At 36.6% G+C, this 20,767-nt stretch overlaps 2 long non-coding RNA genes and 1 other non-coding gene across 3 annotated transcripts; 1 reads left to right on the top strand and 2 right to left on the bottom strand.

The window, feature by feature from the left end:
- Positions 1 to 6,828: 6,828 nt before the first annotated feature.
- On the bottom strand, positions 6,829 to 17,412 carry LOC105839405. The gene is made up of 3 exons (XR_004965110.1): positions 17,266 to 17,412; positions 10,286 to 10,418; positions 6,829 to 7,152 (listed from the first exon to the last, which is right to left on the bottom strand). It is a non-coding gene; the product is annotated as an uncharacterized LOC105839405 (long non-coding RNA).
- Trnal-uaa lies at positions 15,242 to 15,325 on the bottom strand. Its single transcript has one exon. It is a non-coding gene; the product is annotated as a tRNA-Leu (tRNA).
- Positions 17,413 to 17,557: 145 nt separating the features above from the next.
- LOC118647969 lies at positions 17,558 to 20,435 on the top strand. Its single transcript, XR_004965111.1, has 3 exons — positions 17,558 to 18,558; positions 19,252 to 19,290; positions 19,403 to 20,435. It is a non-coding gene; the product is annotated as an uncharacterized LOC118647969 (long non-coding RNA).
- The last annotated feature ends 332 nt before the right edge of the window (positions 20,436 to 20,767 follow it).

Raw genomic sequence — 20,767 nt, forward strand, 5'->3', positions numbered from 1 at the left:
AAAGAACTCACATGGAAAGAATGTCTCTCTCTCTTTCTCTCTCTCTCTCTTTCTTTCTCTTCTAGCTAATAATAAAGTGATCTGTGATTCTAATCTCGGTTCTTGGGCCTTTTTGTTCCGTCCTTTGGAAAAAGTATCTAGAAAGCCGACACTCAATTTTCGAGACACAGTGTGAGATACACTTCGCATTCTTTCCTATTATTTCAGAAAATCTATTAATTAACCATGCCGCGATAGTGAAAGTTGCTTTGACATACAACTTTAAAAATAGCAACGTAAAATGTACGAAGCAGCGATTACAGAAAACAGTAAATTATAATATTATAAAAATCCCTGGAAATATCTATTTGAGGGACTAACATGTACATAAAAGGATTGGTATATAGCATCGATACCTGCGACATTTCCGACATCGCGGAAGTGGTCGGCAGCATTGATCCACGATAAAGCTATCGATAACACGATATATGGAACAGCTACGACGAGGGATGCGAGACTATAAAATAAACGAAACTCAATTATATTTAGCGGTACCGTAAAACAGACGTAAATTTTCCATGGAAGTGCTCCGCGCACTGTAGAGTTCTCTCTTGAATTTCTCCCTCGTTATAAACTTCTCTACTTCTCTCTCCTTTCAAACGAATCTCCGATGCACCAACAGGATGCACGTGCAGGACTCCCTTGCGAGCGGAGCAATTGAGAGCGACGCCATAAATATTCATCCCCCTCGTTATATTTACCCTTTCGTCATTTTTGAGCTGTATACAATACCGAGGAAGCGTGCCGAGGGATACCCCTTCGCAGAAATATCGTTCAGAAGCTTTGGGATGCCCTCGGACTTATGTAGAGAAGGTAAGGTTATATAGACGAACGAATAGCAATCTTCATTAAGTATATTGAAATTATAGCACAGTTTTATTCCCCTTTTTACACTAAAAAAACAGTAGCAATCAAACTAAAACTAATTTTACTTAACAATCATTATTTTATATATAAGTAAAAACATTAGATAATAATTTGCTTACATATAATCTTTTTATATTAAATCTTTTTTAAAGAATTTAATAATTTTAAATTTGAGCAAAATATAAAATATTTTTATTTTTAATTATCATATTATATAATAATCTAATATATATAATATGATAATAAAGAATACAATATGATTATTTTGATAATATTGTCAAAATAAAAAATTTTTTTTTCTAAATTATAAAAAATTTCTTTATGTAAGTAAGTTAAGTCTATTTACAGAAAATAAGGAAAATTATGAATACGAAAATGCACTTTTTTTAGCATCAGAAAACGCAATCTACTGTTAAAATGAATAACTTTGTATGTAATTGATGTATGATACTGGCGTATTATTTTACTAATCTGACGCAAATTTAAAATAATGAAAGTCGGTCAATTTATACTTTCGAATATCTTTATATGTTTGAACGTATAATAAAGATAAGTGTACAAATAAAGTTGTAGCTATAGCGATATCACTTGGCGGAGTAGCTGTAATATTTTTAATACGATAATTTTATCGTTCTTACTGATACGCGAAGTCAGTTGCATCGGTAAAATATATGACTGTATCAAATAAAATCTGCAGTTAGAATAATCTATCGTATAGCAATCTGAATGGCTGTCATCCCTCTGTGCTATTTTCGATCTACGAACGTCGAAATGTTATTCGTGTCATCTCGGAGGTGGATTACTTTCGATGGGAGACCTCCACGGTCGTGAAAGCTGGTCAACGGTCTCGTAAGATTTATGGTAAAGGGGTAAAGGATGGAACGCCGATAAGGATCAACCGATCCTTACCGGTGATTAAGACGTAATCTTGTTGATACCAATTTACATGCGTGGTTACTTTAGCTCTATCGTGTTCCACGTTCCTGGCCGCTATGCCGTATATTCATTTTCGTTCGGCAATATCAAGCAATAAGGAGATTGGCGGCGAATAATATATTAGCATTCCATTTGAGCGCGAAGTTTATTGGCGGCTTTAATGCATTTCGCGGAGTTTACCGCTTATCTCCTGCCTACCTTTTAAGCACATATTTTTTCGATGAATAATTCAGACGCATGGACTTCACTCTCATTTTCTCTGCTAATCCACCCGCTCTGTCACATACATTTACCTATCAATTTATCTAACTTATTCTTTCTTTAAAACCAGTATCTCTTTAACCCAGTTGTCTCGAACTCTGATTGCTTCCAGTGTGCTAGCTGCTTGGAGTAGGCTACAGGCTTAAGAATATTATATCGATAGGCAAATTAGATAGTGTATCGATAAGGTTAATGTATACACTCGATGTTTAATGTCACGCACATTGGTGGTGCCAGTTAATCTATTTGCGATATTAAACGTTGAGCGATATTGTATCGCGTGGTAAACGACTTTATCTTGAATTGCATCTGATGGCTAGAGAGCAAAATATTTTGCTAATATCATTTAATACAATCGATTATTGTTAGACATGTGTGGTGAACACTGCTGATTGTGAAGTGAAAAATCTACTGTAAATTATGTAACTAGAAACTAAATTTTTGATCACAATAGTGATAGTATTATCATTATTAATGATATCGCGCGTAAACAGAGGTATGTAATTAGCTTTACGTAAAAGATTGTCTTGTTCAGCAAATGAGGGTCGTGGAAAAAAAGAAATAGAAGGGCGCTATATGCCTCCAAATAAACATCGACCACTGCCACCGCGCGGACATCAAGTTTTGCGTCATCAATGTAAAAGCACGCACGACGGGTTACAAGTGGGTTGACTATCGGCGTCATTAGCAAGGCGCCATGTTCTTCTTACTTGTTGTTCGTGGAAGAGCGGCCCTCCGTTCCGGATTGCGCAACACGGCGTGACACGGGTCTCGTTAACGCCCAGCACGGCGCCCTATTTGGTACTGATTTTATAAATAATCGCGGCCACGTGGGGCCCGTTGGACCGGGGCCAGAACACGCCTAGGAAAATAAATAACAATGGTGTCCCATTGAATCCGATTCCTCCTTCCTCGAAGGAAGCTGAACAGGCTGCCCGGACCAGCAGCTTGTCCATTCGGCCACGGGTGTGGGCGCGCCGAAGGTGCATTGGCAACGGATTCCTTCGCCGGGGAAGAAAAAGAGAGATCTCCGTCTCCTCCCTCCCTTTTTTTGTCTCCGTCGTTGCCACGTGATTTCCGGTGAAAACTGCCCTCTTTTCCTCATTAGGTTAATTTGCTTCTGGCCCGCGGCCAACTAGACGACGATCCTTCGGCAGGAAGCGCTCAACGAGATGCTGGAGTTCCTCGAATTAACTTTCGCGAAGAATTTAATCCGCTCTTGACCTCTCGTGAATAGAGGGGACCCTCCCTGATACATATTTTTGACTTGTGCTTTCAAAGAAAATGAACTTGCTATTATATCGCATTTTCTTGGAATTTACTTTGTACGCCAAAAATATTTAAGTCTGAAATTTGTTTATTTTGTATATCTTAATATTGTACAAGTTGTCGTTTATATCCTTTGGTACGTATCATACTCTCTAAATAGAAATCAGCGTATTTATTATTCACTGATTTGCAGTGCTGTACTTGCACATAACTGTGATAATAATTAGTGAATATTTACTGTTTTCTAGTAATTTCAATTAGGAACGGTATATTTTCATTGAATCAATATATTACTGAATAATGTATCGCGGTGCATTTATTTCACTGGGGATGCGGAAATCATTTGGATCGAAAGACGAAATCATTAGAATCGCATTTCTCTCACAATGTAGTGAGCGCCGACGAGGGTATGTTAATCCTATATTATCTTACAACTTTGCTCGGGGCGATTAGCGAGGCGGCGTGCTCCATTTTGCGGAATTGTTGTTGATAACGCGACGCGCCGGTGATGAAACAAATTTGCTCTTTAACGCAAGACGAATAGTTGCTGCTCGACGAGTACCGAGAATTCAATTACCGCTCCGGATGTGACGGTAGCGGGGTTCCCCGGGGGTCTCCGCACGACGGCACGGCGGCGGCCCGGAATTCGCGATAAGAGACGCACAAGAGACATACAGAAAGAGCGTTCTCTTCGTAAGCCGTGCGAGCGCGCGCGCGCGCGATCGTCGGAGACGAATGTAGGTAGATTGCGTATCTACATTCACCTGCGGAGGGAAGTCTGGCCAGACTGGCGCTTGATAAGCGGTCGTCGCGCGATAAGAGCGTGCAGCAACGCGAGGGTAACGCACTCGCCTCTATGCGGCGCGCCACCGGGGTGTTTGGCGGTAGACACTTTCGCATAGGTGCGACGCCGTAGTGCGCGCCAGGCTGCATATTTACACGATAAGCCCCGAAAGGGGATTCCCACAATTTGCTCAGTAACTGGGAGGAGCGTTTTATCGTGCAGATTTTTCTTTCCCCGCCGTCTTTTATTGCCAATTAGACATTGCAGTTGCGAAGTAATACGAGGACTAGCGATTGTTGCACAGGTCCTTGAATCTTAGATTTTGTTTGATAAATACAACTCATGTGATATTTAATTAAAATGCGGATGAAAATTCCAAGAAGTGACAAAAGCTGAAGATAGAATACATTTGAAATTAATTCTCTGATTTACTTTACATTATTGTAGATATTACTTAACGGCAATAAGAAAATTTGGCATTCCAGTTGCAGAATATCTCTGTCTAGTACATTATGCATCGCATATCATTCAACGTCGATGAGACCGTGTGATATCTCTCGTTGACGAAGTACGACTCGTTCCGTGCGTCTTTTACAAGCGGAAAATTTTGGAACTTGGTCCTCGACAGTCGATCGGTCCAGAAAGAGGGAGAGGGAGGAAGAGAGGGCGAACGAGGCCGGCGAAAGGATGAAACCCGAAGTCGTTGCGGTGAAATGCGCTCGTGATGCGTCCAGCAGTATATACCCACATCGGTTAGTAAGCGTGGGTGTAGATGTGGCGAGATTAAGCCCGGGCCCCGAGAGAGTCGCGTGGCCTTCCCCCTTCCGTACCCCGCTAATTCCCCTACCGAGGATTCTCCCACTCTCTCCTTTTCTCTCTTTCTCCTTCTTCCCGTCCCAGCTCTTCGCCGTACCTCCTCGCGAGATGCTCACCGTCTCGCGAGCATAAAATACAGCCAGGAATTTTAATAAGCTTGCCATTGTGCCGCTTGGTCCTGGTTCCCACAGATGATCTCGACCTGGCTGAGGACCACTCGCGTTTCGGGTGTAAAGGGGACTTTACGGTACACCGCGGTGCCACCCGCGGCTTTACGCGCGTCCAGGAGTTAGTTAGATCATCGCGGAATTTTACGACGAGTTGGAAATTCCCGCCCCGCCGGCACAGTTTTCCTGGCGGCGGGTGGTGTACAAAGAACAAGAAAATTAGCACTCGGACTGCTCATCTCTGGCCAGTAATATTCCATTACATTATTAATTTTATTATTTTTCTCGCGAGATCGCCATGATACAACTTATTAATAACTGACGTGTCAATTGGTCAATTAAAGATTCTTTTTACCTTCAGTTTTTTATTCAGACAAGGAAGCTTGAAAAAAAAAAAAAGAATTATTATCTAAGATGTCAGATGATCGAGAACTTTTATTTAAATTAGATGCGAAACTTCAATTAAACTAATTTCTGAAATATCTTGTGTGTGTTGGAAGAAATTATACTGACATCAAAAACAATCTCAATTTAAACAAACAATTTATCTTAAATATATAAATTATATATGACAAAATTGTAAATTATGTCACACACATTAAATGAAAAATGTAATTAAATTACGTGTGTACAATAACAAATAAATAAAATCTCAGGATGTGAGATAAATTGCAATATAGATCGCAGAGTCTCATGTCATGAGTAATCAAAAGTATGCCTGACACGCGTTTAATTCGGCGTAATAAACTCGCATTTGTTATCGGCTTTATTGCGTTGCGTTAAAGTTTTAACGCGTAAGGTTTCAACGTTTCATGCCTCAAGTCCGACGTGCGGACACCACTCGAGAGCACCACGCGGATCGACCGTACTCGAATCTCCTTTCCTGTTAATACGGAGCCACGTTAATGCGAAGTTGGACCTGATGAGAGGCGGTATGCCATTCCGGAAATGCTGGAATGCCGGCTGTGGCGCCAGGACCGTACATCGGCATACGACGAACCGCAAATCAATTCGCACATTCCCCGCACTTCCCGCACCACGTCCGGCAACGGTCCTCTCTTCTCCTCCCCCCCTCCCTCTCCGACCCTCTCGATTGAAGATTGAAACCGACGATTTCGAAACGGAACTGCCTGTCACGTCGCCCTGTCATCCCAATCGCGATAACAGGGGTCAATAGAACGCGGCGGCGTGTCATGAGTATTATAGGTGCGGGCTTTTGTTCCCGGAATCGTGCGGCATGCTCGGCAAAGGAATGGTGTCGATCCTGTTGGAACGTTAGTTAGCACCTGATGCCGATCTGCCGTGAAAATTACACTAAGTTCCGCGACGCGTGGTGAAACCAAGGAGTTTGTCTTTTTCGCTCACCGCCGCATTAAGCCGGATACGTTGGTCATTTACGTAACTCGGGTACGGAATTTCATCTAATAATTTTAACTAGACAGGGCCTGCTTCCTTCTCGCTTTAATGAAGAAGAAAAAAAAAAACGTAATTATGGCACTTGACGAAACAGTGCGTTAATATATATTTTTTAATAACACGCCTAAAAAAATATTTTTATGTGCGTGCTTGAACGCGAATGTAGTAGCACACGCGCGAACCAGGGGTTTTAACTTTCAATATTAAGTATTAAATTTGCAGCGATATATTACAATGCCGGGAACGGCAACTTCACAGATATATTGCAACGTATTATATAGTATATATCTTTATTTTTAATTATTTATATTGGCTCTTGTGTAAATCCAATTACAGTGTTTCACGATTAGTAAGTACGGCGCTATAATCGATTTCTTCTCCGACGAGTGTGATTTACGAAAACGAGATTGTGACCGTAGGAGGCGGTTCTCGTAGAGGACATGCGTGGCCCTAGGGCTTCTGGAATCCGAAGCAGCGGCTCGGTTCGAAAGAGGCCTCGTCGGAGTCCATCGATCTCTGCGCATCGGCGCTTGAATCAGCGGGGACAGTAGCGATCGGTAGGAGCATTCCGTTGCGGGATGGCGAGTCGAGGATCCGCTGGAATGGAAGGAACATACTGCATGTAAGAGCGAGAGTGGAGGGATCTTCGAACGATTAACCTGTGGCGCCTGTGTAAGATCGTAAAGCTCGTGGGGTCCTGATGGGACCGTCTCCGCATGGGCCTCGTCTCGCCCCTACAACGGTTTGCGGGGCCTTTGTCTCGCCGTCGTAATTGGCTTGCCGTTTTGGATGAGAGCTACTGCCGGCGTGTACCATATTAGCGGCAGTAATTACAAATCATTGGCCGAAGTGGACGAGCTCGATCTCTGCGGTCGAGCGATTTCGAGGGGACGATCGCATGCGCGAGATACCTCACTCTCTCCTTCGGCGATTTCGTCCCCTTGGCGGTCCTCAGTCGGCAAAACGTACAGTTTAAAGTAAGGCCCTTTAAATAGACTGTTAATTTTATTTATAGAAGGAACACTTTAACTCGGTTTTGCTGGAAAAATTTGTATATATTATATACGCATATGTCTACTTCTTATCGTTGACAGTGATAAATATAAGATATTACGTTCCACAGAAGCGTCTTACATGCAGGCTGAATAAATTCCTTTTGTATGAATGTATAATGAAGTATTTCGATCTTGAACCTATTAATAATATCGGAATATTCTGTGGAAAGATTTAGCAACATTTAGACGTAAAGTACAATTTGTTGGGTTTATTATTCATAATATTAGTGTAGCTAGTACATATATATGCAGAACTATATGCATAAACGCTATTTCTGGCATGACGCGTTTAATAAAGACACTCTTTCGAGACGCGCACGCGATGCGCGAGCGCGCAATGACAGCGGTAATGGCTCTCGCCGCAATAAACCTCAGTGTTAAGATATGCACATTATTTAAGAAGGAAGAGGTATTACCGGCAGGGAGGAATAATGAATAATCGCGTCTGTTCGCCAGAGTTCCGCGCCGCGAACACTTGAAATTAGTTGCGGCAGTAAGCGAATCGCCGTAGGGGATTGCGATCCGCGAGACATATTTTAGCGATTTAATCATTTAACGTTCATTAAGTGCAAGTAATGAAATTACAAATAGCACGGTTTAAACGTATTACCCGAGACACTTGAGTAGGCTCAGGTACGGTCATGCAGCAGCTTCAATACCTCTCGAAACAAAATCGCCTTGAGGGACATCATTCACGTATGCACACCATCTTCTTTCTCTTTCTCTTTCTTCCCTGTCTGATTCATACGTGTTATAAGTGGCGCATAAACACGGTAGATTATAATAATCAGGGAATATTTATAATTGTTTAGGAGTGTGTCATTCAATTAACACCCGTTGTAAGCGAGTCACAACTCTGGTACCTTTGACAACGCACAAATTCCTTACCGGTTCGGTGAGGCATAATTTGTCCCGCGTCATAAATTATCCGTGCGACTCTCGGCCGTCTTGTAATACGCGCGTATGTGAGATCCCACCTTATAAGGGCGACCCGTATTTTTTTATTTCCGCATTTTAAAACTTTATCGCTGCCCAATGGCGCCACCGTCTTGCGTCTCGCGATACGTGCAAACATTTTTTTTTGTCCTCTTAATCTTGATATTTATACATGGCCGTAAGAAGTTTCGAAGGCGGACATTCAATTTAAATTAAATACAAATTGAATTTGCAGCGGATAAAAAAATGTAAATTAATTATTATAAGATACGGATAAATGAATTGTCGAGAAAAATTTGAAGGCGCCCGGAATGTTAGAGCTGAAGTGTCGCTTTCGGAACCTGCATGCCCTCGAATGCTCCATAAAGTTTTGCGTGCGGTCGAAAGAAAAACAGCAATGATGTCACATATGTCTTCGCGCGTACCGCCGAATCGGTCTTAGGGTCCAATTATTTCGCTTGTTTTCTCGCGAAACCCACATGACTCTTGTGTTCCTCGCAACGTGAAACACAGCCTACGGTGTTATGTTCGTACGATCGCGATGATAAGAATTCGCCGCAATGGTTGTACATTTCTTTCTTCTTAAAAAGACATTGTTGCGACAACGGTTGCTGTTACATTTCACTTACCGTCGACTATCAAGCAGCAGTGTATTATGTAATGTTTGCAACAACGTGCACTCGATCGTACGTGTGCAGGACAACGCGAAGGATATAAACAAGTGATACAAGTTACAATGCGACTTAACGTGATATCTCAGATCACAATCTGTCGAACGTCTTGATGGGAATTGTTCACTGAACATTTTGATCGGGACAGTGGTGCGAGCGCTTTCTCGATATTGATGGAACGGAACGATTCGTTTCTCAACGACCGTGATAAATGCGCTCTATTTGCATCAATGAATTTTACGGCAGGTTGGTAAGAAAAGGAGGGAATTGATTTAACGATTCGCGTCAAGCTCGTGGCGACGCGTCATTTTTCGCATCGGCAGTCATATTTATGAGACGGTAACGTACTGACTTTGGTATTAATAGGCTCGAACGTACGGTGACGTCGGGGCGTGTGTGCATATCAAAACCATAAGATCTCGTCTCAAATCTCGATATATCAATGTGTACCAATTCGAGATCGTTCTACCTGCGACATCGCCTTCCCACGCGCGCGTACACCATGTCGCACGCGTGTGTTTTATCGTTCTAGTATTATTTTATAGCAAGCCAGTTTTCAAGCCTAGAGAAACAAGTCAAGAGAAACAAGCAGAACGGTTTAAGTACACGGCCTCGGAACAATTTTAATCAACTATTGTTACATTAAATGAAGATATACTTACAAAATGTAAAAAAAATCACAAATAAGTTCTGTAATATTCTTTGCTAATTTTTAGTCGTTAAATTTTTCTTTTCTATAAAAATAAATAGTAATGCAATAGTAATTATTCTGTGACAGTTGTTAAGTGTCATTAAGTTTTTAATTATAATATATTGTATATATCACATTTATTATTATTATTATCTGTTTTTAATAATTTGTAATTAATTAAAACGTTATGTTATGCATCCTTAAAGAAGTACTTTTTCACGTAGTAAATATTTTGCACGTAGTGTTATTTTTTATGAATATGCATTTATTCAAAAAAATTTTTTATTAAAAATAAAATGCAGAAATGTAAAAAAAAAAAAAATTAAATGGAATTTTGCTAAAGGTGAGAGATATGACTTGTGTGTGTTTTCACTCACCACATGGATTTCTCCGTTAGAAGATTCTTTGAGCAACGACTTTGGCGGTGGACGAAGTGTCAAGTGCAAACGAAAGTAGCGTTGTACTACTTCGAGGTGGTCGTTACCAAATTCGGTATAACGAGGTTCGTATCTGTTCAGAAAATGGATAAACACAAACGGTCAGTATCTGTTTCAGAAAGATAATTACAGTCTATCAAAATAAAATACGGGACATGTATATACAATCTTTTATGGAGAAAAAGAATAAATTAGAAAATAATGAATAAAATTGTTTTATATATTTATGATTACAAAGTAACTTAATTAATAAAATATAGAATATTGTGTAAAAAATTATTTCGTGAGATATTATGTATTATGAAATACTCGAAACAAATCAATATGCAGCAATCTTTCATGAACTATTGCTCGATCCATATTGATTGAAGTCGATGTGTTGTACGTAACATCGACGTATATTGATTTTAGCGAGAGAAATATTTTGTAAGAGTTGTTAGAGCCATTTCTTAATGCATGTGTAATGAACGCGCGTGTTATGAATTACGTTTCAGGAAGCAAAATCGGATCTCAAGCCGCGGCTTTTCCCGCAATGGAAAGTTGTACTATACGTATTTCCGAAAGAATCTGTTATAAATTTCGTCGTTGATCTTATCATGATTGCAACAGCAGCAATTATAATTTTAATCGGATACAACAACACAATTTCAGATTACGTCATAAAGTGGTTTTAAAAGCCATTTGAGAACTGCCACCAGTAACATCGTCGATTAATGTGGGAGTTCGCCCTGCGAGATGGAGTTATGTTGGCGCTAATTTACCGTTGTGTTTGAACGTACTATTAGACACGTGCGTGAAGTATTCGGAATTCACGTTCGAGCCGGCCTACACCTCGGCGACACGCACGTGAAACGTGTGCACGGACACTTGAACCTCGAACCCTGAACCTCTCCACGTCGTATACTTACGCCTAAGCGGAATCTAAACCGTACCTCCTTAAGTACGTCATTACCTGTTATTCGCGTACGCGAAGAGAGGTTTCTTCGTATTGTAAATTATTATTGGAATGCCGCAGTCAGTAAACCGTATTCACACACTATTTTCATTCCGGCTCACGTAACAGTCACGATTCGCGAGAACAGACTGCGTAACGCCTATTCCGATTCGTAAATATTTTTATTACGTCATACGGATGCTATACATCGAGGAGGTGAACCGGTTATTTGCAAAAGAGACACAACTGTGCAACATCGATTACCGCACTAGGAGAAAAAAGATAATAAAAATAGTAGAGATAAAATGTGAAAAATTATTCCTTATTTTACTTAGGGAAGTTTTACGATACCAGTTTTACAACATGTCGGCTAAAAAAGTTAATGAAATTTAAAACTGCACGCTTCTCATGTTTATCTTTCTTTCAGGAATTAATGGCAAAAAATTTTGATCATGAGAATTTTAACCCTGAAATCAGTTGTAAAGAAAAAACAACGAAAATTTTAGCTTACAATACCAAGTTGTAATAACTCATCATTTTAATTCCTTTGACTTCTTAATTCCTAAAACATAAGAGTCAAAGCAAACAAAAAATTAAATAATAAAACCAAATAAATAATTCAAACTACTAAAAAGATTATGTTTAAATTTTTACAGATATAATACTCAAATATAATAATAGAAAATTTGCAAAATGTTTGGTAATATTTGAAATATAACGTAACATTAAAAAAAGACCTACAACCTACTGAATACTTTTGAATTTGCAGAACGAGATGCCGATCTATCTTGTAAATACAAAAATTATAAGATTAATTAAAATTTGGTTCAGAAAATTCTTTTTTTATCATAGACAATTTTTTAGCAAAGAAATCTTGAAAATTTTTTTAACAATTAAGTTAATTTGTAGAAACAAGATTCGGTTCCACGGTTCTGCATGTTTCATGATTTTCATTTCAAATCGTTGAAAGATTGATTCTTCCGAATCATTTAATCCGAAATCTTTAAGCAGAAACATTTGCTACATTCATCGAACGGAAAGCGTGCTCCCAAGAGACTCCGAAAAGAATTCAGAGAAGAGTGAGAGGCCGCCGCGAGAATAATCGATTTCTGATTCGAGGTAGCCGAAGAGGTCGCGTAAGTGGTTCGACATAATTATACCATATCCCCCTGACCTCGGGAGGCTTAGTCCGGAACGTTCCATCGCAATCGCGCGGCAGGACGAGGGGCTCACCTATGGGACAATGTGTGCGGTCCCACGGCATACACCGTCGCACACCTACATACGCGATCTCCGCCGAAACGGATGCTTTGTTTCGGATTAAGGTGCCGACCGGGCCCGTGTTGCGTTACCCCGTTGCGTCGGGGTACGTATAATCACTTTGTAACGTAAAACCAAATTAGCGCGGATCTCGAAGTCCCCGGAGTTCGCGCCCGGATACGTTTACATCGAGTGTTTACGGCTCGGACTGGCCTCCCTCGTTAATATTCCGCGGGATCTCCGCGTCATATTTTCCGTCGGCGATCTCGAAAACGCGCAAGGGCCATTGACGCGGGCCCTCCGCGATTATTCGCCGTTACGTATGGTAATTATATGACCGCATGACGCGGCGTTGTCCCGATAATATTACATATCGTTTTCTAATGTAAGAGCGTGCTGTCTCTTTACGGTCGATACTCGTGCGACGTCTCACAGCCGTGTTCGCCACGTCGCGTCGCGCCGCATCCAGCTTGACACGCGAGGCCGCTCGGAAAGAGACGCGGAAACTTCAGCCAGCTACTTTTACGACCGCGTTTCACGTTGTTTCGTTTAATGATCTTTCAAAACTTGACCGCTGAATAATGTAGAAATGTTATTAAGGCGTTGTCGATTGCCATCGCTGCACTGATGTAGGGTCCTTGGCAAAATGTAGGCCGTAAAGAGAAAATGCATTTGTGTCATGTGTGTATATTGGAAAAGATAAACAGTAAAATAATAATTTTCTTAATCTCTTTATTTTTTAAATAAAACTATACGTACAAAAAATAATGTATAATTATTATATAATAATAATAATAAGAAGAAGAAGAAGAAGAAAAGCTATTTTATAAGTAATTTCTTTATTAAATTGCTAATTGCTAAATTAAATTAATTTTGAGTTAATTTAAATTTTCTTTAAATTTATAAATATTTAATTATAAATAGCTAAAATATAGAAGCTAATAAAATATTTATAAAAAAAATATTTTTATAAAATATTTCACAAATAGAATGTAAGAATTATATATAAATGTGTGTGTGTGTGGAGGTATTATATTTCTTGAAAGTCTTGTACAAAATAAAATAATGTTTAAATAATGTTTGTGTAAAGTATATTAATTCCTGTCTATTAAGAATTGAATTATTCTCCAGCATGAATTATATATATTAACAATTATCACAAGTGAATCTATGACTAAATAATTTTCTGTTTCTTTGAATCACTTTTATCTTTCAATCTAGTTGAATTTATTATAAATAAAAGTCATCTTTTTAAATAAGTAGCCATTTTAATTAATCACGAGCTTAATCGATTTTTTAAAGTATATTGAAGCTTTTATAAATGTAATGTATTAATTTTATTCTTCTAAGCTAATTTTTTAAAGCATTTATTAATCTACTAATTTTAAAGCATATATTAATTTAAAATTTTCTACATAATAAGTTTTGAAGTTAAAACAAATTCTGGAACTTAATAAATACATCGTTGAAGCTTTCTTCAGAAAATAAGGCAAAGAATCATAAATAACTTTTCTTACTATTTCCTAATTATTATTATTAAAGTTTAAGTTTTCCAATATTTCAGAATAAGTTTTTTTTACAGTAAATCAATAAAAATTTATTAATTTTACTGTCTTAGATACACATTTTTAGATATGTTTCAATTAAAAATAAAGACATAACTGACATCTAGTACCAAAATAGATAACTGTTTACAGGGAAAATTTGAGCTTATCTGCAGGGTATATATGAAATATAATCTACTATCAGTAAGATAAAATAAAAGCAGATGTCTATATTACCGACTTATGCGCTTTTAATATTTTGTAATCAATTGATATTGATATTAATAATAATAGATAATTACTTAAAATTATTTTTAATGCTTACGTTAAATTATTTTTCTTATTTTTATTTTTATTAACATTAAAGAGAAATCTAATAATGGTCGAATGTTTTGTGAAGCTCGTCTATCATTTTTATATGTATACATAAAAAAATATATATATTTTAAGTTACACAAAATTCAATTTAAATTTTAAAAATAGATAACACGCTATAATTTTCCGTAGATTTAATTATAAATTATTTTAAATATTTATATCGGTAGTATGGAAAATTTTATATCAACAATCGGTATTAATGCTTTTAATTTTGTTATTTCTATAATTAGATTTACAGAGAGATTCGATCTATTTATAATTATTTATAAATATCTATTGATAATTATGAAAAATTGTATTCATCACAAAATTGATAATTATTTACATTAATACAATAATTAGTTAATGTAAACATCTTCTAATTATAGAGACAAGTTTACCATTAAAAAAATGCAAAATATTAAAAAAAAAATATTTATTCTTATAAAATTTATTCTTATTTTAATATTTAAGTTGATTGCATCAAAAACATGTATTATAATATTACAACATAAATCTTTTATATATGATTAAAATATAAAAAAAAATATATTAGTAAAAAATGTAATAAGATTCTTGTATAAAGAAAAAAACATTTTAGAAACTTAACTTTGCAATTTTATTAAAAAAATATTTTAATTTAATTAGTTAAGAAATAATAGCAAGAATTTTATAAAATTTTTTAATGCATGTATACGTCAAAATATTAATAAAATAAAATATATTGTTGAAAATTTGTAAAAAGTAAAGCTGAAATGTTTTAATTAATTTACAAGTGCAAATTTTCTATGTAAAAAAATTTGCCAGGTGTGGGGTTCGAACCCACGCTCCCAGATGGGAACCAGAACTTAAGTCTGGCGCCTTAGACCGCTCGGCCAACCTAGCTTTGCAACGTAGCCTCTCTATTAGTTGTCTTTACTGTTGTGTTCAATACCTATTGAATGTCGTAATAAGTTATTTATAACTAATGCAATGCATCTTTTTTTTAATGTTAAATAACTGTATAGTTAATATACTTACGTTTTTCTCTTTTTCTTTATTATAAAAACTAATTATAAAAGCTTTAATTATATTTATATTATAAATATTAAATATTTTATAGTAAAATTATTATTTTATTGATGATTAAAATAATAATTAAATAATGTAAACGTTTTTTAAATACAAAGATAATTTTTTACATACAAGAAATAATAAAGGTACGTTGAAAACACTCTTAAAAAAAAATTTCTGTTAAAATTGATTACAGAAACATGTATTATAATATCATAAAAATATTAGAAACACTTGAATATGCGTGATGCCTGTTAGTTAAGTGATCCATAATAAGGATAATAAATCAATGATTTGTTATCTTTAAAAAAATTAATTTAAGAAAATTATACCGGGTATGCTATAATCACACCTCATTTACCTTTGGAAAGATAAATTTTCGTACAATTTTTCCATTTTTTCAATAATATATTTTTTTTTATTAATATTTTGACGTATGCATGCATTAAAAAATTTTATATAAGATAAAAGTGCCTAAAAAGATTGTCCAAATTTTTCAAATATTAATTAAATTTACTTATTTAGTATTTTTACAAAATTGAGTGTATAAATACTGTAAATCGTTTCTGTAGATTACGTCTCAAAAAGTGAATAAAATGCATTTTGAACAGATCGTTTGTTGACGAGATTCGCTATTCTGAGCTCATGGAAATTCGATACCATTGAAGGAAGATTACCGGTAATAAGCAGATGGTAATATTCTTTCGCATCACCGAGAATACAATGGGCTTGCGATGTCGTAGGATCCAGAAAGCAAACAGAATATGAATGGAGCCGACTCGTTGCACGAGCAGATCTTATCACGATGAACTGTCAGGGGTGGATCACCGGATTGCTCTTATCCCAGCTTGCCCGAATGTTCATCCCCTTTGACACGCAACCCGAGCTCAGCCTCGATAACATAATAATGGTAAAGACAGTGCATGGCGATGCGATAACTAGATAGTCAGACAACTAAAAACAGGAGCTTGCTATACTTAAAGAGAAGATTTATAAATTGTCATGTATTTTTTAATACTCTCTCTCTCTCTCTCTCTCTCTCTCTCTCTCTCTCTCTCTCTCTCTCTCTCTCTCTCTCTCTCTCTCTCTCTCTCTCTCTCTCTCTCTCTCTCTCTCTCTCTCTCTCTCTCTATTATACAGTTTATACAATTTTATTTTATATATAGATTATAATACTTATATGTCTTTTGGGATAATAAACATCTGCTAATATTATATCTTTTTGAGAAATTTAAAAAAAAGATGAAAATGTTATTTTAAAAATATAGACTTTATCTAAAATTATACACTTTGTTCTTTTTGTAGATTCAAATTAGATCATGTCTTGATAATGTTTTGAAAATTTTACGAAAGAGCACATGTTAATAAAATTAAATTGGTTGCAACAAGTAGAAAATATAGTTACATTTGTGTATAAAATACAACCTAGAAATTAAAGTTGATCAACCAAAATTAAAGCTTATTATTGTTAAGATAGACGATACTGCTACTAATTAGTGATGACTATTATTGTATTACGTACTAATAGTATAACCTATAGTATTTATAATATCATTATTGTACTGTATTAATGTCAAGTTAGCTAGCATCCGTGACTCAATAATATACTTTATTTTAATAGATTAAAAAATAATCGTGAATGATAATTTTATTTCTCGCTATTATTGAATTTGATAATGTGACATAGAATCTTGTCTAATTTGTTTTACATTTCTATCATGAAAAACTTCCAGATAGTATTCTTGTATATTTCTGATAAAAATATGAAATACCTGTTACTTGAAATGTTTCAATGTTTTTCTTTCGTAGCGTGACGCGTTCTGTGCATCGTCATAGCGTTGTTCTTTCACGGGGTGATGAATAATACGAAAGGAGCACACAGCGTACTAAGCGAATGATTAGCAATAGCCTGACGCGATTAATTAGATGGACTCTTCCCAGCAGATGAACTCTTCCCATCGGATGGGCTCTTCCCATTGGATGGACTCGCCCAAAGATGTTAAGAAAGTCGGTAAGAAAGACAACGCAACGATTAGCCAATCGTTCGTCTTCGCGAGAGAGGCGATAAGCTGATTGGTTCATCCGCGTCATCTATTCCCGCGCGCAATGCATCGGTGCGTCCGGTAACCACAGCTCGTTGTCGGGACGATTCGCGAGCGTGTCGAGATGCCGGTGCTCCTTTCTCGAAAGGCGGGTGATGCCGATTTTGCCCGGAGATCGAAGGGACGAACGTAGGTGAGGCGTGTAACGATTCTCGTCTTCGTCGATTTAAGTGAATCTCGGTCGAATAGCTTCACCGGCTTCGTGACGCGCGACTTTCCTTTCTTCTCCTCCTCCTTCCCTTCTGCCTTTTCCCCCTCGCCCGCGGCGTGTGGAGTGACGACCGAAAGTGACGAGAAAGAACGCGGCAATATCGTTAATAATACGTTTACGACTTCTTTGAGATCACGACGTTCTAAACGCGTTGCACGTATGACGTGAAAACTTGGATCGCACGTTCTCGAACGGTCCATCGTGTCTTGATCAGTGGTGGTCTAATTGGCGCCAAACGTACGGAGTGAAGTTGCCGGTAGCGACGCTGTACTTTCGTACTTGTCGACCATTACGGAAACGTTACTGTGTCGATTACCCGGATCGGTAGCTTCGTGTGGTCAGTTACAATCGTAATTGACCTTGTCCATTTCGTACGTCGGAATCACCTGCCATCGTTCGCGTCTCGTCTCGTCCCGAAACGTATGTTGGTGTATGTGTGTGTGTGTCGCTCGACAAACGTGTGCGGACGCTGTGCGAATCGCGGTGAATCGTTCTGTCGTTACTTCGTTTTTTTGTCTCTTCTCGCGTTGTTCACTTTTGTTGTGATTTAAGTACGTCGTCAATACCGGGAGTGACGCCAAGTGACGCGCGATCGTCTTGCAATTAGCGCGAGTGTCAATCATGCGCGGCAACGCGTCCGTGGAAAAGAGGTTAAGTACTTCCGCGAGTGTAAGGTGACATCGAGGGTATCCGAGAGATGGAGGAGGAGGAGGCCTGGGAAAGGCATCGGGCGACAGCGGAGCAACCCTGAGGTGAATATCTCGCTTTTATTTTATTCGGTTACTTTTAGAGAGAAAATCCTTAATTTCTGTTTATTCCGATCGCTCGTTTGATGATTTACGTTAAAAATAATAAAGCCTGTTTTTGCTGTGCTCGGGGAAAGTGAAATAGATTGCTTTTACAATCTTTGAGACGAGCAATCCGATGATGCCAGTTAAAATTACATAAAAAATTGAGTGTGAATCAAAGAAACGCAGCATCGGAGGTATTCGCTATCCAGATAGCACAGAGAGTTAAAAAAGAACTCAATTGTATGTCACCAATTATGCATTCTTTTTGAGATGCAGAAAGAATTATTTTTATTATATTTTTATAAAAATAATTCTTTTTGCATCTCAAAAAGAATTCATAAGCGGTGAAATACAATTGAGTTCTTTTTTAACTCTCTGTGCTATCTGGGTATGCTATCAGCTGTATGTATTGATGATACAGTGTGATGCTTCGTATTAAAGATACACAATATTTTATTAAAAAATGTTATACTCAGTAACGAAAATATCGGATTTATCAGATTTATTTGAGGAATTAAACTTGATTTTTTCCAGGAAATACGTCATTATTTTATGAAATGTTTTCTCGAAAGATAAATAAAAAACTCAACTCGCGTAACAATTATTTTTTAGATTTGACGTAAATTTAATTTGGATTTTGTATTCGTTTTTCAGGCCAATGTAGTTAAAACTCTGCTGTTACGTGTCGTATCGGTGAGTCACAAATTGCTCTTATTTAAATAATAATAGAGGAATAATACAAAATAAAAGTACTATTTTTTAGATTTGACGTAAATTTAATTTAGATTTTGTATTCGTTTTTCAGGCCAATGTAGTTAAAACTCTGCTGTTGCGCGTCGTATCGGTGAGTCACAAATTGCTTTTTTATTTAAATAATAATAGAGGAATACAAGATAAAAGTACAAATAAACATTTTGTACACTTATAGTGTACAATTACCATTATTCAAAGAAGCATTTATTTTAATCTAGCATTTTTTTTCTCAGTGCATAATAAACACAATAATACGTTTCGCATTCTATCTTTAATTTTTTACTTGATTTTTTGTTTATAATTGCATTGTTCTTACTGACATTCATACCACGAACTCTATATATTCTATCACTTGATAACTTATTTTTATTTTGATACAACTAACAAAGTGAAGATTTTCTTACATTATATATTTTTTTCCATCAATATTTACATCTAAAAATAAACCTTTATTATTTTCCGTATAATTAGTCGTATAATCTCTTAAATTTAATTCTATTTGATTTTTAAATATTAAAATCAGTTTGTGGTTCTTTGAAATCTTCCTTGAAATCTTCATTAAATTCAATATTATTATTTGGTATTCTTTTAATAAATTATATAGCAGAGAAATTAGCGCGTTATTGTAGCAGCGTGTTAGCTGTGCGCCTGCAAGTGAAAATCGATACCCTTCTATGGGAAGCCAAAGAAACCAGTATTTGAAGGAAAACGATTTTGTATTGTACCCACGTTGTAACGTTTGCAATGCGGCACGCGCCACCCCTGCCACGTGCCAGCCAATCTAAATCTAATAACACAAACAGCCTCACAATACATGCATCATATATGCCAGGGTTTGGCGGTAGGATGTAATGGGACACCATGTGAACTAATCGCTCTGGAGTGGTCCTTCAGATCTTGTTTCGCTATTTGTTGATCCCGACCTATTCTCTCTTTTTCTCTCGGGACAAATAGGTTCCCAGCTGAGTTTGACGATCAACATATTATGCAAAATAATTTCTGTTTTCTTTTTCACAATTACATTGTACGACACATTAATTTTTTTAAATATTTGATATATACATATTAATATAGGAAATACAACATTATAATAATTATTTTTAATAATTATTAGAAAGTCTTAATAATTCCAATAATCTTATTAATATGTTTGTTAATGTGTTGTTAATATTATATTAATGTGTTAATATCTGTTACTTTGTTGATTTCAAGTATTGCATATAAAATATATTTTTACTAAATATGGTGAGTTAAAATAGATAGTCTTTTTTCATTATTTAAATATTTAATTTTATAAAAAAAAAAATATAAAAATATGTTTACCGTAATACAATCTATAAATAAAAATTAATTATAAAAGTTCTCTAGTTTCAAGAAAATAAAAATGCTAAAGTTGTTGAAGGAATACAATATTCGG

The sequence above is a fragment of the Monomorium pharaonis genome, chromosome 1 (assembly GCF_013373865.1).
Source record: "Monomorium pharaonis isolate MP-MQ-018 chromosome 1, ASM1337386v2, whole genome shotgun sequence".
NCBI classification, from domain to species: domain Eukaryota; kingdom Metazoa; phylum Arthropoda; class Insecta; order Hymenoptera; family Formicidae; genus Monomorium; species Monomorium pharaonis.